The sequence below is a fragment of the Giraffa tippelskirchi genome, chromosome 9 (genome assembly GCF_054371585.1).
Source record: "Giraffa tippelskirchi isolate mGirTip1 chromosome 9, T2T-mGirTip1v1.2.pri, whole genome shotgun sequence".
Classification (NCBI taxonomy): domain Eukaryota; kingdom Metazoa; phylum Chordata; class Mammalia; order Artiodactyla; family Giraffidae; genus Giraffa; species Giraffa tippelskirchi.
Window position 1 is genome coordinate 43,935,649 of NC_137283.1, and position 15,120 is coordinate 43,950,768.

General features: G+C 42.6%; 1 protein-coding gene across 1 annotated transcript in view; it reads right to left on the reverse strand.

The window, feature by feature from the left end:
- LOC145519897 (uncharacterized) overlaps positions 1–15,120 on the reverse strand; it is a 347,803-nt gene that overhangs the window by 75,013 nt on the left and 257,670 nt on the right. The window lies entirely within an intron of this gene.

Genomic DNA, 15,120 nt, shown 5'->3' on the forward strand with positions numbered 1-15,120 from the left:
GGATTGAACCCATGTCTCTTATGTCTCCTGCACTGGTAGGTGGGTTTTTTGGGTTCTTTTTTTTTTTTTTTTTTACCACATCCTTGCTAGCATGTTATCTTGTCTTTCTGAAAAGTCATTCTAACAGGTGTAAGGTGATAGCTCACTGTGCTTTTGATTTGTATGTCTTTGATGATTAGTCATATTAAGAAGGTTTCATTTCTTTAATTTATACAAGTATATAATCACTGAGGGGAGAAAAACCACAACCGAAAACTGTGGAGTAACTATGTAGAGTTGTATACATAAGGCTGCTGGTAGAAAAATGAATAAAGGCCATAAGCAGATGACTCACAAAGTAAGTTCAACTAGCCAACAAATATTTTAAAAAAATGTTCACTCTTATTAGTAATTTAAAAAACCCACAAAACACCCCTGAGATGCAATGTTCTGCCTGTCAAACTGGCAACTCTGAAAAAGAATGCGAGTGAGTGCATGGCGGGCTCTTGGTGAGGCATCATGGCCACATTTATCCAAAGTTCCAAACTCAACAGTTCTACTTCTAGCAATTAAGAATCACATAGTATCTGCAAAGTTTCCTCCATTTTCATTACCATTAGGACAGCCCTGTCTGGCTTAGTCACCCTTTGTGAGCACCTATCAGGTGCTTGGTAAAAACTGATTGAATATTGGAGAACTGGGTGAACATGAAGAGATACAGACTAAGGATGAAAGGGTGTTCTAGGTAACAAAACACTGGAGACCTTCTCTGTGTTCATCAGTGGAACTGTTCAAACTTATCAACAGCCTAGGTTGCCAAATGTCCAGTAGTGTAACCGATGACCGACTAGCCAGTTGACTAAATTGATATGAAATCAGTCAAGATGATGTCTTGGAGGAGACATGTACGCTTTGCCTTCATTCCGTCAGGTATTCCTGCTATGGACACCACTGTTGCTTCGGTGTTGAACTGGAGCCTAAGCATATGAAACATTTTCCATATTAAAGGGTTAAATATATTTATTATCACTTACTGCTAGATTATTAAAGGTCTAATACACCAAGTGCACACATACCTTTCTTCTAGCCTTCTCTGGTGTCAGGATTTTGTAGAAAATACTAACTTCCACTTTAGCAGGCACCCACTGCACACATACACACAGGCCAGACCTCAGCCCTGGAGTTAATGCCAGTATCAAAAGCCTTGGAGAATAACATTCCTGTTTGAGGCAATCTAATTAAACTTCTCCTGTCAACTCAGAGTGGCCCCCAATGGACAGATCAAACCTATTTTTAGGTTCTGAGTGTTATAAGAAGAAATATTTAATTAGAATGGGGGGTGTTTAAAATAGCTTTCTCTCTTAACATCAGTGCCTGCTGGCTTGTTTTCCCTGATGTCATTAATCACTAGTGAACAGATGTCAGAATTCACAGCTTTAGCTCCCGTTGAAATCTGCCTTCTTTGGGTAGTTGGTCCCATAACTCAAAATGCCATGTCTCTCCAGATTTTGGCCCTTTCTTGCAAGCCAATGGCACTGAGAGCTTTAGACAATTGATCTTTGAGCTTTTCTTCAGAATAAGAGCCCCAGGCAGGGTATTTTGCCCACGGAGCTCTGTGTTTCTTGGCACCAGTGGAGAGACTGTTGTATTCAGACTGAGGAGTGAAAATGTTCTGTGGTGTTGCCTCAAGACCTGAGTGAAGAACTGGGCTACATGGAAAGTGATGGAAGGGAGGGAACTCAAGCTCCGTTAGGGCTCAAATCAAATTTTTGGTATTATTTTATCATTCTTCTGGATCAACAAGTTCTTTAGAAATTGGAGAACTAGATTTACGTTGCTTTACCTAACAGTCATGCTGTCTGGAAGGTGACTTAGATTAGACTTTATTTTTAAAAAATCACACGCGTACTCAGTCGCTTCAGTCGTGTCTGATTCTTTGCGACTCCGTGGACTGTAGCCCTACAAGCTCCTCTGTCCGTGGGATTTCTCGGGCAAGAATACTGTAGTGGGTTGCCATTTCCTCCTCCAGGGCATCTTCCCAACCCAAGGATCAAACCCATGTCTCCTGAGGCTCCTGCATTGCAGGCAGAGTTTTTTTTAACCACTGAGCCACCATGGAAGCACAACTCACACAAGTACTTAAGAAACGCCAAGCACTGTTCTCCGTGCTTTATGTGTTTTTAACTCACCTAGTCACCACGGCAGCCCTCTGAGGAAGGTAGTATTTTTATCCCCATTTTACAGAAGAGGAAACTGAGACACAGAAGGGATAAAAAAAAACTTTCCCAAAGCCACTCCCTAGCGGGTGGCAGAACCAGGATTACAATATAGTCAGTCTGGTTCTGGAGTTGGGTGCTTAGCCATGTCTTCTTTATTATTTTATGATTAATAAGGAGTTTCTTTCTTTATTCCTGATAATTTTAAGTGTTGCATGCCTCCCAGAACTTCACCTGCTTGCTTCCTACAAATTACTGTCTTTCTCCTGAGCTCAAAAGTCATTATTTGTGAGAGGAAAGGCACTTTTATACAGCACTTGTGGGAATACAGATTAAAGCTGTTTGGCCTTTTAGTCCAACGTTTCTATTTCTAAAAATGGATTTAAGGAAATAATTTAAGATGTATATAGAGAAATCTGCTTGAAGTGAATACACAGTTCTATTTTTTTTTCAGGTATCATCATAACCTAGAACAGTTTCTGGCACACAGTGGGCATTTGACAAAGAAATATTAAGTGAACAAATTGCAAATAACAAACAAACAAAAGACAAAGATACGAACTAAACTTCCATGTCCACCCAGAGGGTGGAATAATTTTATATCTATTTATGGTATGCTATATAGACATTAGAAATCATGTCTAAGAAGAAATTTCATTAAGAAAAGCTTTTACATAATCTATTAAGTGGATAAATGAAAACCAAAAGATTAGGGATATTATTTTCTTGGGTTCCTACCACCATCCTAGCAGCAAAATGGTATTTATAATTTTTCTGCAATTACTAAATCATTTATTCATTGTTCAGCTCAGTCACTCAGTGGTGTCTCACTCTCTGTGACCCCATGGACTGCAGCACACTAGGCTTCTCTGTCCATCACCAGCTCCTGGAGCTTGCTCAAACTCATGTCCATCAAGTCGGTGATGCCATCCAACCATCTCATCCTCTGTCGTCTCCTTCTGCTCCCTCCTTCAATCTTTCCCAGCGTCAGGGTCTTTTAAAATGAGTCAGTTTTTCGCATCAGGTGGCCAAAGTATTGGAGTTTCAGCTTCAGCATCAGTCCTGCCAATGAATATTCAGGACTGATTTCCTTTAGGATGGACTGGATGTATCTCCTTGCTGTCCAAGGGACTCTCAAGAGTCTTCTCCAACACCACAGTTCAAAAGCATCAGTTCTTCCGTGTTCAGGTTTCTCTATTGTTCAACTCTCACATCCATACATGACTACTGGAAAAACCACAGTTTTAACTACATGGACCTTTGTTGGCAAAGTAATGTCTCTGGCTTTTTAATATGCTAAGTTGGTCATAACCTTTCTTCCAAGGAGCAAGCATCTTTTGATTTCAAGACTGCACTCATCATCTGCAGTGATTTTGGAGCCCCAAAATATAAAGTCTCTCACTGTTTCCACTGTTTCCCCATCTATTTGCCATGAAGTGATGGGACCAGATGCCATGATCTTAGTTTTCTGAATGTTGAGCTTTAAGCCAACTTTTTCACTCTCCTCTTTCACTTTCATCAAGAGGCTCTTTAGTTCTTCTGTGCTTTCTGCCATAAGGATGATGTCATCTGCATATCTGAAGTTATTGACATTTCTCCTGGCAATCTTGATTCCAGCTTGTGCTTCATCCAGCCTGGCATTTTGCATGATGTGCTCTGCACAGAAGTTAAATAAGCAGGGTGATAATATACAGCCTTGACAGACTCCTTTCCTGATTTGGAACCAGTCTTTTGTTCCATGTCCAGTTCTAACTGTTGCTCTTGACCTGCATACAGATTTCTCAGGAAGCAGGTCAGGTTGTCTGGTATTCTCATTTCTTTAGGAATTTTCCACAGTTTGTTGCGAACCACACAGTCAAAGGCTTTGGCGTACTCAGTGAAGCAGAAGTAGATGTTTTTCTAGAACTCTGTAGCTCTTTCAATGATTCAACAGATGTTGGCAATTTGATTTCTGATTCCTCTGCCTTTTGTAAATCCAGCTTGAACATCTAGAAGTTCGCAGTTCATGTACTATTGAAACCTGGCTTGGAGAATTTTGAGCATTACCTTGCTAGTGTGTGAGATGAGTAGAATTGTGCAGTAGTTTGAACATTCTTTTCATTGCCTTTCTTTGTGACCTGGAATGAAAACTGACCTTTTCCAGACCTGTGGCCACTGCTGAGTTTTCCAAATTTGCTGGCACATTGAGTGCAGCACTTTGACAGCATCATCTTTTAGGATTTGAAATAGCTCCGCTGGAATTCCATCACCTCCACTAGCTTTGTTCGTAGTGATGCTTCCTAAGGCCCACTTGACGTGGCATTCCAGGATGTCTGGCTCTAGGTGAGTGATCACACCACTGTGGTTATCTGGGTCATGAAGATCTTTTTTTGTATAGTTCTTCTGTGTATGCTTGCCACCTCTTCTTAATATCTTTGCTTCTGTTAGGTCCATACCATCTCTGTCCTTTATTGTGCCCATCTTTGCATGAAATGTTCCTTGGTATTTCCAATTTTTTGAAGAGATCTCTAGTCTTTCCTGGGAGAAGGATATGGCAACCCACTCCAGGACTCTTGCCTGGAAAATCCCATGGACGAGGAGCCTGATAGGCTACAGTCCATGGTGTTGCTAAGAGTCAGACATGACTGAGCGAGTTCACTTTCACTTTCATGCATTGGAGAAGGAAATGGCAATCCACTCCAGTGCTCTTGCCTGGAGTATCCCAGGAATGGGGGAGCCTGGTAGGCTGCCATATGAGGGGTTGCACCGAGTCGGACACGACTGAAGCGACTTAGCAGCAGCAGCTAGTCATTCTATTCACTATTAGAGGTATGTTTAAAATTATTCAGCTATTACATTTTATTGTTTTAATGTGTATTTTGTAGTTTTAAACAATCTGTTCAATTCATTTCAGAACATCACTAATATTCTCTGCCTGGAAACTTGTGAATGGCCTGTATTCTATCCTTTGGGTTTGGAATGTGTTTCACCTTTTCTACAATAAATGTATTGCTTTCATAATCAGAAGAAATAAATGTTTAAAATTTTACCTTCCATGGGGTCAAAAGGAAGGAACAAAGATAACTAAGGATAGAAAACATAAGTGTTGATAGAAAAATACCAAAAACGTGGTTACATTTAGCTGGTGGCATTAAGGTTAGCATTTCACTGCTTTTAAAAAAAATGGTATGGACCTAACAGAAGCAGAAGATATTAAGAGGAGGTGGCAGAAGAACTATACAAGAAAAATCTTCATGACCCAGATAATCACGATGGTGTGATCACTCACCTAGAGCCAGACATCCTGGAATGTGAAGTCAAGCGGGCCTTAGAAAGCATCACTACGAACAAAGCTAGTGGAGGTGATGGAATTCCAGTTGAGCTATTTCAAATCCTGAAAGATGATGCTGTGAAAGTGCTGCACTCGATATGCCAGCAAATTTGGAAAACTTAGCAGTGGCCACAGGACTGGAAAAGGTCAGTTTTCATTCCAATCCCAAAGAAAGGCAATGCCAAAAAATGCTCAAACTACCGCACAATTGCACTCATCTCACATGCTAGTAAAGTAATGCTCAAAATTCTCCAAGCCAGGCTTCAGCAATATGTGAACCGAGAACTTCCAGATGTTCAAGCTGGTTTTAGAAAAGGCAGAGGAATCAGAGATCAAATTGCCAATATCCGCTGGATCATCGAAAAAGCAAGAGAGTTCCAGAAAGACATCTATTTCAGCTTTATTGACTATGCCAAAGCCTTTGACTGTGTGGATCACAATAAACTGTGGAAAATTCTGAAAGAGATGGGAATACCAGACCATCTGACCTGTCTCTTGAGAAACCTGTATGCAGGTCAGGAAGCAACAGTTAGAACTGGACATGGAACAACAGACTGGTTCCAAATAGGAAAAGGAGTACGTCAAGGCTGTATATTGTCACCCTGCTTATTTAGCTTATATGCAGAGTACATCATGAGAAATGCTGGGCTGGAGGAAACACAAGCTGGAATGAAGATTGCCGGGAGAAATATCAATAACCTCAGATATGCAGATGACACCACCCTTATGGCAGAAAGTGAAGAGGAACTAAAGAGCCTCTTGATGAAAGTGAAAGGGGAGAGTGAAAAAGTTGGCTTAAAGCTCAACATTCAGAAAACTAAGATCATGGCATCTGGTCCCATCACTTCATGGGAAATAGATGGGGAAACAGTGGAAACAGTGTCAGACTTTATTTTTTTGGGCTCCAAAATCACTGCTGACGATGACTGCAGCCATGAAATTAAAAGACACTTATTCCTTGGAAGGAAGGTTATGACCAACCTAGATAGCATATTTAAAAGCAGAGACATTACTTTGCCAACAAAAGTCCATCTAGTCAACGCTATGGTTTTTCCAGTGGTCATGTATGGATGTGAGAGTTGGACGGTGAAGAAAGCTGAGCGCCGCAGAATTGATGCTTTTGAACTGTGCTGTTGGAGAAGACTCTTGAGAGTCCCTTGGACTGCAAGGAGATCCAATTAATCCATCCTAAAGGAGATCAATCCTGTGTGTTCATTGGAAGGACTGATGTTGAAGCTGAAACTCCAATACTTTGGCCACCTCATGCGAAGAGTTGACTCGTTGGAAAAGACCCTAATGCTGGGTAGGATTGGGGGCAGGAGGAGAAGGGGACGACAGAGGATGAGATGGTTGGATGGCATCACTGACCCGATGAACATGGGTTTGGGTAGACTCCGGGAGTTGGTGATGGACAGGGAGGCCTGGCGTGCTGCGATTCATGGGGTCGCAAAGAGTCGGACACGACTGAGCGACTGAACTGAACTGAAATTAATTTCCATATGCCCTCCAAGTATATGATAATGAACATATACTATAAAACAATAAAACATTCATTTTTTTTTAAGGGGAAAATAGAGCCGGGTGGGGGAGTTTTAAACTTGGCTGCAGCATCCCTCTCTGGTTGGGGAATTTTTTGGTCTCCACATAAACTGCGAGCCTCTCCTGCCTGCCTCGACCTTACAATCCTGGTCATCTTGCTGACCCATTGGGGATCGCCATGCCTCCGGGGCCCTGACACATGGTAGATGTTCCCATGTTTAATGACTGTACTAAAATAGCTGTGGAGTTACTGTTAATTTAATATTTTAAAATGTGTTCCCCTTGCTTCATAAGGCACGGTTTTCTCACCTCTACTAATCCCTCATCCCCAGGGTTGACACTGACATCCTGCAGGATTTCAGGTGTATGCACACAGGGGGTGCACCAGGGGGTCGGGAGCATCAGCACTTCCTGTTCCGAGTGAAGCCTTTGAACCACCTGGAGGATGGAGTGTTTGTCTGGGAGACTCGCTGTTAGGCTCAGACCCGACCTTCTGATGGTGTTGAGCCATCTCTGCTGTAACTTTTTGGTGGTGAGTTTGTGGGTGACAGTTAAGCCTTAAGAATAGTCACAAAGCTCTAGATGGCCACTGGGGGTCAGTCTTATGCACAGGAGGTGCGAGGGTCCCCACCCCACTCCCCCAGTATCTTCCCAGCTCACAAACTGGCCACTGAGATTTTGCCACAGGAGATACTTCTTTTTAGTTTGAGAGTTTAAGCAGGGATAATATTTAAACACTGGCAAACATTTACACTTTAATGTGACGGAGGGTTCTGAAAGCATGTTGGGTAGGCAAGGACTGAAGATGGCCGGCTTCCTCTTCTTATCAGGCTTTGTGTTAGGAGCCTTATAGCGTAACCATAGAATTTATCCTTCAATTAGGATGCTGCTGAGCGTGAAAGGAGATGCTAACTGGATGGATGCCACAGGCAAAAACTGCGAGTGCCTTGTAGCAACAGCTTTGCATGGTCTCCTCATGTATGGATGTATTTTGTTGGGTTCATAGCAAAGATAAATTATCCTGTCCATTTAGATGAAGGAACTAAGGCTCACAGCAGTCAAGGAGCATGTCCGACATCCCTGGTTTTACAGTTAATGTTCTTTTATCCCCTTAAGGTTCAAGGTCCCTGGATTCCTGAGGTCAGCAGGAGAGGGACCTCAATGTGGCAACAGGATGGGGCTTACACAGGGTAAAATGAGGAACAACCCAATGGTACTTTGTACACTTTCTGATTTTGCCAGGACCAGCTCTAGAGGCAGTCTGAGATAAGGATCCTAGCTGAAAAAGTCCTCTGTCTCTTGGCTGCTCTGGCCCAAATGCACCTCATCCCCAGGCGTCAGCCACCTGACCAGGAACTGTGTAGCCCTCTCTGAGCTGTGTGTGTGGTCGGCCATGAGGCCAGAGCTCTGCGTCCTGTGTGTTATTTTACTTCCATGCCATTGTCTTTCTGTCTCAGGTCAAGGGTATGACTGGGAGGGTGTCTCATACAGTTTGCGTGAAAATTTAGGGTTTCTCTCACGTTATGAAGTTTTGAAATTTCCTTGCATTTGCTCCACAATTGAGGCAAAGACAGAAACTTGTTTCATGTCCTGGAGAGGTTTTCATTACAGATAGCTAAGGAGGGTTTGAGGTACCCAGGCTTCATTCCAGGGCAGGAACAGGTGCTGAGCATTTATCTCATAAGTTAGGGGGCTTCCCACGTGGTGCTAGTGGTAAAGAATCCCCCTGCCAATACAGCAGACTTAAGAGACATGGGTTCATTCCCTGGGTTGGGAAGATCCCATGGAGGAGGGCATGGCAACCCACTCCAATATTCTGGTCTGGAGAATCCCATGAACATCGCTGGTGGGCTACAGTCCATGAGGTCACAAAGAGTCAGACACGACTGAAGTGACTCAGCATGCACGCACGCACACGTTATGCATATGTTCCCTTGGGAGGGAACACGTTTCCTCCGTACATCTCCATGCGAGGGCTTCGTCCCAAGTCAGTGTGACCTGCAGGCCCACATTCCCCTGGTGGAATTCACTCCACAAGTAGTAAGGCTGGCGCTTCTCAACTCCCATTTCTTTCGCATTTACTCACATATCATTGGTCTTCACATATTGGCCTCCACCCTATGAAGTGGTCATCAAAACTGAACTTACTCTCACCTGGAGATTCTGGGATGACCCAAGGAGATACTATGGCGAGTAGAGACCACCCTGCCACTCACCGCCAAAGCCAGGTGGCAGCCTATGCACCTTTGAGAAAATCCAAAGCCTTCACGACACCTCTGTTTCTTTCTGAACAGCCACCCTCAAGGTCACCTCTAAATCTGAGCTCCTTGTTCTTTGAATACATTTTGTAAAATGTATTGTCTCACCATGCATTTTCTCATTACCCCATTCTATTCAAGGGGAGACCAGGAGTTGACCCATTTCTACCATAAAACAAAACACAATTCTAGGTTCTGGGTACATGGATGCATTTTTTATAATCTTTCCAAATTCCTACATACAAAAAGGACAGCTGAGCAGCAAAACCACAAACCAACGGTCAACATTTACCAAACATCTCAACTGCCTCCCCCAAACCAGGGTATTCCTACAAATGCCCAAATGGAGAGACTGAGGATAAGCCATTCCAAACCACAAGACTCCCATGCATCAGCGTCAATGTAGAAGCAGCAGAGGGTAACAACAGGGAGTCTGGTGAACTTGAGAACAAGAGAATCTGAAAATATACCACCTGCGACATGGCTGGCCAACTCAGGAGGCATAGCTGAGCCTGGAGGCGGGGCTCACGCTCGCTGTTGACATGGGAGGGCGAGAACCCCCAGTGAGGTTAAGATGGGCAGGAGCAGCCTAGCCCCAGGGAACTCCAGCAACTGATCCTCTCAGAAACATCAATGGCCCTTTAGTGTTTAGAGTGTTAATCCTAGACACTTTTATTTTTGTTTGTTTGACATTCAAACCCCTTCAGAGTTTCACCCTAACATGCCTTTCCAGTATAATTTCCAACCACATCTTTCGATTCGCCCTCCATGCCAACCATGCTGTTCTCAGGGGTTCCACTTGTCTTCTCCACCTCCTTGTGGCTTGCATTTCACTCAGCTGTCACAGTATGGCTCGGGTGAATTCTGGATAACATCATCGAAATGGGCAGGCGCGATGCACAGTTGGTGGCTCTCACTTAACTTCTGGCACAACATTTTTATAAATACACACTCCTTTTAGAAGAGAATACTGCTTCGGCCAGACAGAGTTTCCTTAGTTCCACAAACAGCAGCAGAACTCCTATCACTGTGGTTCTTGTTACAACACACAAGTTTCCCTTGACTTTCTACTAATGTAAAATAGTTAAATCATGTTTTTATTAAAAAAAAAAAAATCCACCTCATATTTGGATAAAGGCCAAAAGGCATTTGCTTGATTTCTGAAATAATGATGGGGCATTTCTATTTGCTCAGAGAGTACCAGCCAGGTTCCAGGTCCACACAAGGTGGGGACCTTAACCAGTTTTGAAGATTCTCCAGGGAAATAGATGTCCATAGAGAAGCTTCCAGTCAATTTGATGTCCTCCTGTTGACTGTGGCTCTGTCCTGCCCCCTGCCCCCATGGGATGTGAACAGAACTGCCCCTATTGGGAGAGGGCATGGATGCAACATTTTCCATTTTTTCCACTGAATGTGAGTGTGCGGCGGGAAGGCCATTTTGACATGCAGAATCCCACCACGTCCTTGGTCAGAGAAACAGATGTACCATATGATTTTGAGTGCGGCACCCAGGATTTGGGTCTAGTTCAAGCACACAGCTCGTAAAAGCCCAGACAATAAAAAGTGAAGATGTGAAAGATAAAAGCGTTGCCTTCAGATGCCATAAAATATTGTTTAAAACCATTCTTAACCATAGCATTCTAACCTTTACATTTCCATTTTTATGCATGGAAAAAAGGACGGTTCAGTATTTATACTAACCAAGCCTCAGGAAATGAACATCTTCTGGCCATTAAAAGCAGGTTCTATCTCCTCGAGTATTTTTTCATGGGCTTTCCTTTTATCTTCTTCTTCTGGGACTCCTATGATTCGAATGTTGGGGCGTTTCATATTGTCCCAGAGGTCCCGGAGGTTTTCCTCATTTCTTTTGATTCTTTTTTCTTTTTTCCTCTCTGCTTCGTTTATTTCCATCATTCTATCTTCTACCTCACTTATCCTATCTTCTGCCTCCGTTATTCTACTGTTGGTACATATACACAATGGAATATTACTCAGCCATTAAAAAAAATACATTTGAATCGGTTCTACTGAGATGGATGAAACTGGAGCCCATTATACAGAGTGAAGTAAGCCAGAAAGAAAAACAACAATACAGTATACTAATGCATATATATGGAATTTGAAAGATGGTAACGATAACCCTATATGCGAGACAGAATAAGAGACACAGATGCATGGAACAATTTTATGGACTCTGAGGGAGGAGGGTGGGACGTTCTCGGAGAATGGCATTGAGACATGTGTATTGTCATATGTGAAACAGAGCACCATTCCATGTTCGATGCATGTGACAAGGGCTCAGGGCCGGGGCAATGGGATGATCCAGAAGGATGGGATGGGGAGGGAGGTGGGTGGGGGGTCCAGGAAGGGGAACACATGTAAACCCATGGCTGATTCATATCAATGTATGGCAAAAACTATTACAATATTGTAAAGTAATTAGCCCCCAACTAAAATAAATAAATTTATAAAAAAAATAAAATAAAATAAAATATAGAAAAATAAAAAAAAATAAAAAAAAAAAATAAAAAAAAAAAAAGCAGGTTCTACTAGTTCAGTAACGGCATGTGAATCACTCTCCTTGCGATCCCGGGCTTGCCATCGTGCCGTGGAATGCATTCATTTCCTCGTGCACAGGACCCTGCTAATGCTTTATTCCTGTAGGTAAATCCTGTGGGAAAATGTCATACTGTGTCTGAATTTCTGACGAAAAAGTTTTTCTTTTTTTAACTAAAGAGAGATTGGTTGTAGCTGATTTAAGATAGCAACCATTATGGAGGGCTTTTGAATATAATTATGGTTAGACCTGAACCTTTAAACATTTAGCTAATGCTGTTTTCCAGGCATCATTTAAATTAATAGCAAACTAATAATGATAAAATGAGAGCTTACGTATATTACACATTTTCTGTGGATTAAGCCTCCTGCTTTGTAAATCTTCCCAACATGTCTGGGGCAGGAGCTTATGGGCAGCTCCATTTTATAAATAAGGAAAGTGAGACTAGGAGGTAAAATTAACTTGCCTGAGGTCAAATGGTGCCAGAATTTTCTTCCAAATCTGTCTGGCTCAAAAGCCAAATTTCTTAATCACTTTTGATGTACTGTATTTCGCCCACTTGAAATTTGTATAAAATGCAAAGTAAATTTTCTTAAAACCAGAAACTGTGTTTAAAATATACAACTGCCCCCCCTTTTGACCCTGAAGTTGGGGGACTGCATTGCTCCCTATGTAAAGGCAGTGTAGTGGCAATAAGTAGTTTAATTGCCTGGGTTTTTGTCTTTTCACTGGCAAGATTAAGACATTGAGCTAAACACTCTTCCAAGGGAAACTTTTCCTTCTGACAGTCAGTCATTTGTCTGTTCAGCTAATGTTCTTTTGGATTTCTTCTATAAGGAAAGACTGGGTGATTTAATTATAAAATGGAATAATGAGGTGTGATCCCTAAGTGTAAAGAACTTGGTTTAATGAAAGAGAAAAATTCACCAACCAATCAGCAGAATCCAGTGTAGTCTGTGCTGTAAAAGGTATGTGTGCATGTGTGCGTATACACATACATATATAAACACATGCAGTCACACGTAAACATACGCATGCACAGACACATACACACTCATGCCTGTGGGAAAAAAGCAGAAGCAGGGACTTGGAAATGGGGTGTTTCACACAAGTGTGACAGTAATTCCATGAGGAGAAGGGGCTGAGTCTGTTTTCAGTTCCCCTGTGTCTTGGACCTGGCAGATCAGTACATATTTGTTGAGTGATGGCATGAGATGTAGTCTGGGTTGTAAAGGATTCATGAGGCTTCACCAGGCCAAGAGGAGGAGGTGGGCATGTACTCCAGGCAGCAGGAACAGCATGTATAAAAATAAGGAGCACAGAAACTTCGCAGTGGGCACAGAAGGAATGGGTCTGTGGGGCAGCAGCAGAAAACAAAATTACAAAAGGTAAACTTTGGCCAGGTTCACGGCAGGTCCACAGCCATGGGATCTGGGTAAGGTGTGACTCTTCACAGCTCCTTCAGTGGACGGAACCTGTAGCTCTGGATGCCTTACTTACTCATAGCTGTTGGACCCAGATTAATTTAACAGACTACTTAACAAATAAAAGGGTAAGAGTAGAAACTCCTCTAGGCAAAGATATTGTGGGTGGGTTCCCATTTTCAGGGAACAAAATACTACCAACCTGAATCAGAGGAGCAGAAAGAATTATTGATGTTAAACAATGGACTGAACCTGAGTATAGACCTGTTTGGATGCAGGAAGTTCTTCTGCCTGAGAAGGTCCATCAGTCCACAAGGAGAACTGAGAGCGTGAGTAGACGTAACATATCAGTGGAAATGTGAGTTTTCAGCCCTGCCCGTTATGAGACAGGATTCTAGTTCTCTATTCCCTGCATCTGGGCTGACTATAATTTGTACTGAAATAGGAGGGGGCCAGACCTCAAGATGCCTTCCTTGCTTCCATTCATTCTCTTGTCACACTGCTGCTACCACGTGAACAAATCTGGGCAAGCTTGATGGTTGTTACCCCAAAACTGAAACCCAGCCATGCTCTAGACACGTGGCTAGGGCCATCCTAGACCAGCCAGCCCCCAGCCAGCTCACCCGCTCTTCATGACACATGCTTAGGGGAGCCCAGCCTCATTCAACAAAATTGTCCAGGCAGCCAGAAGATTGATGAGCAAGAACAGATGGCAGTTGTTTTAAGGTATAAATGAAGAAAGGAAGGGAGGAGGAGCAAATGTGATGGAAAAGGCTGATGATGTGTTGACTAAAATCCAGTCCTTAATGTGAGTTAGGTCCTGGCTTACCCACTGCACATTCCTTATTTCATTTAATTAGTTCTTGGTTGAATCACATTTGTTCACAAATGCATCAAATCTCTCTTCAAATGAAAGTCAGATTCCAAAGACTTCCAACTGCATTTGCAAAGATGTATGCCAAAAGGAGCGGCTTCTCAGGTGGTGCTAGTGGTAAAGAACCCACCTGCCAATGCAGGAGATGCAGGTTCAATCCCTGGGTCAGGAAGATCTCCTGGAGGAGGGCATGGCAACCCACCCCAATATTCCTACCTGGAGAATCCCATGGACAGAGAAGCCTGATGGGCTACAGTCCATAGGGTCACAAAGAGTCGGACATGACTGAAGCAACTTAGCACGCATGCATGCTAAGGATTTTTATTCAAAGGTTTTTGGAATCAGATGAATCTGGATTTGAATTCCAAAGCTGTCTCTTGCCTTCTGTATAACCTTAGGTAATGTATTTACCATGAATCCCAGTGTCAATTTCTCCATCTGAAAAGTAGGATTCAATGACTATACCTCAGAATACTACTCAAGCTTAAAAAAGAAGAAAATCCTGACACCCATGTTACAGCTGGAAGGACCTTGAGGGCATTATGTTAAGTGAACTAAGTCAGATAGAGGAGGACAGATACTGTGAAAGCTGACTTATATGTGGAATCTGAAAAAAAAACCCTGCAAACACCCAAACTCACAGAAAAAGAGATCAGATTTGTGATTGCCGGGGAACGGGGTGAGAAATGGGGGAGGAATTGGATGCAAGTGATCAAAAGGCACACAATTCCAGTTTTAGGTTAACTGAAATAAACACAACTGAGGATATCAAGTACCACATGATGACTACAGGTAACACTGCTGTGTGGTATATTTTTTAAATGCTAAGAGAGTAGATCCTGAAAGTTTTTATCACAGGGGAAAAAACTTTTTGTTTTGGTATTTGTATGAGATGATGGATGTTAACTGAACATTGAGGTAATGGTTTTCATAATATAAGTCAAGTCAATATATGCTGCTGCT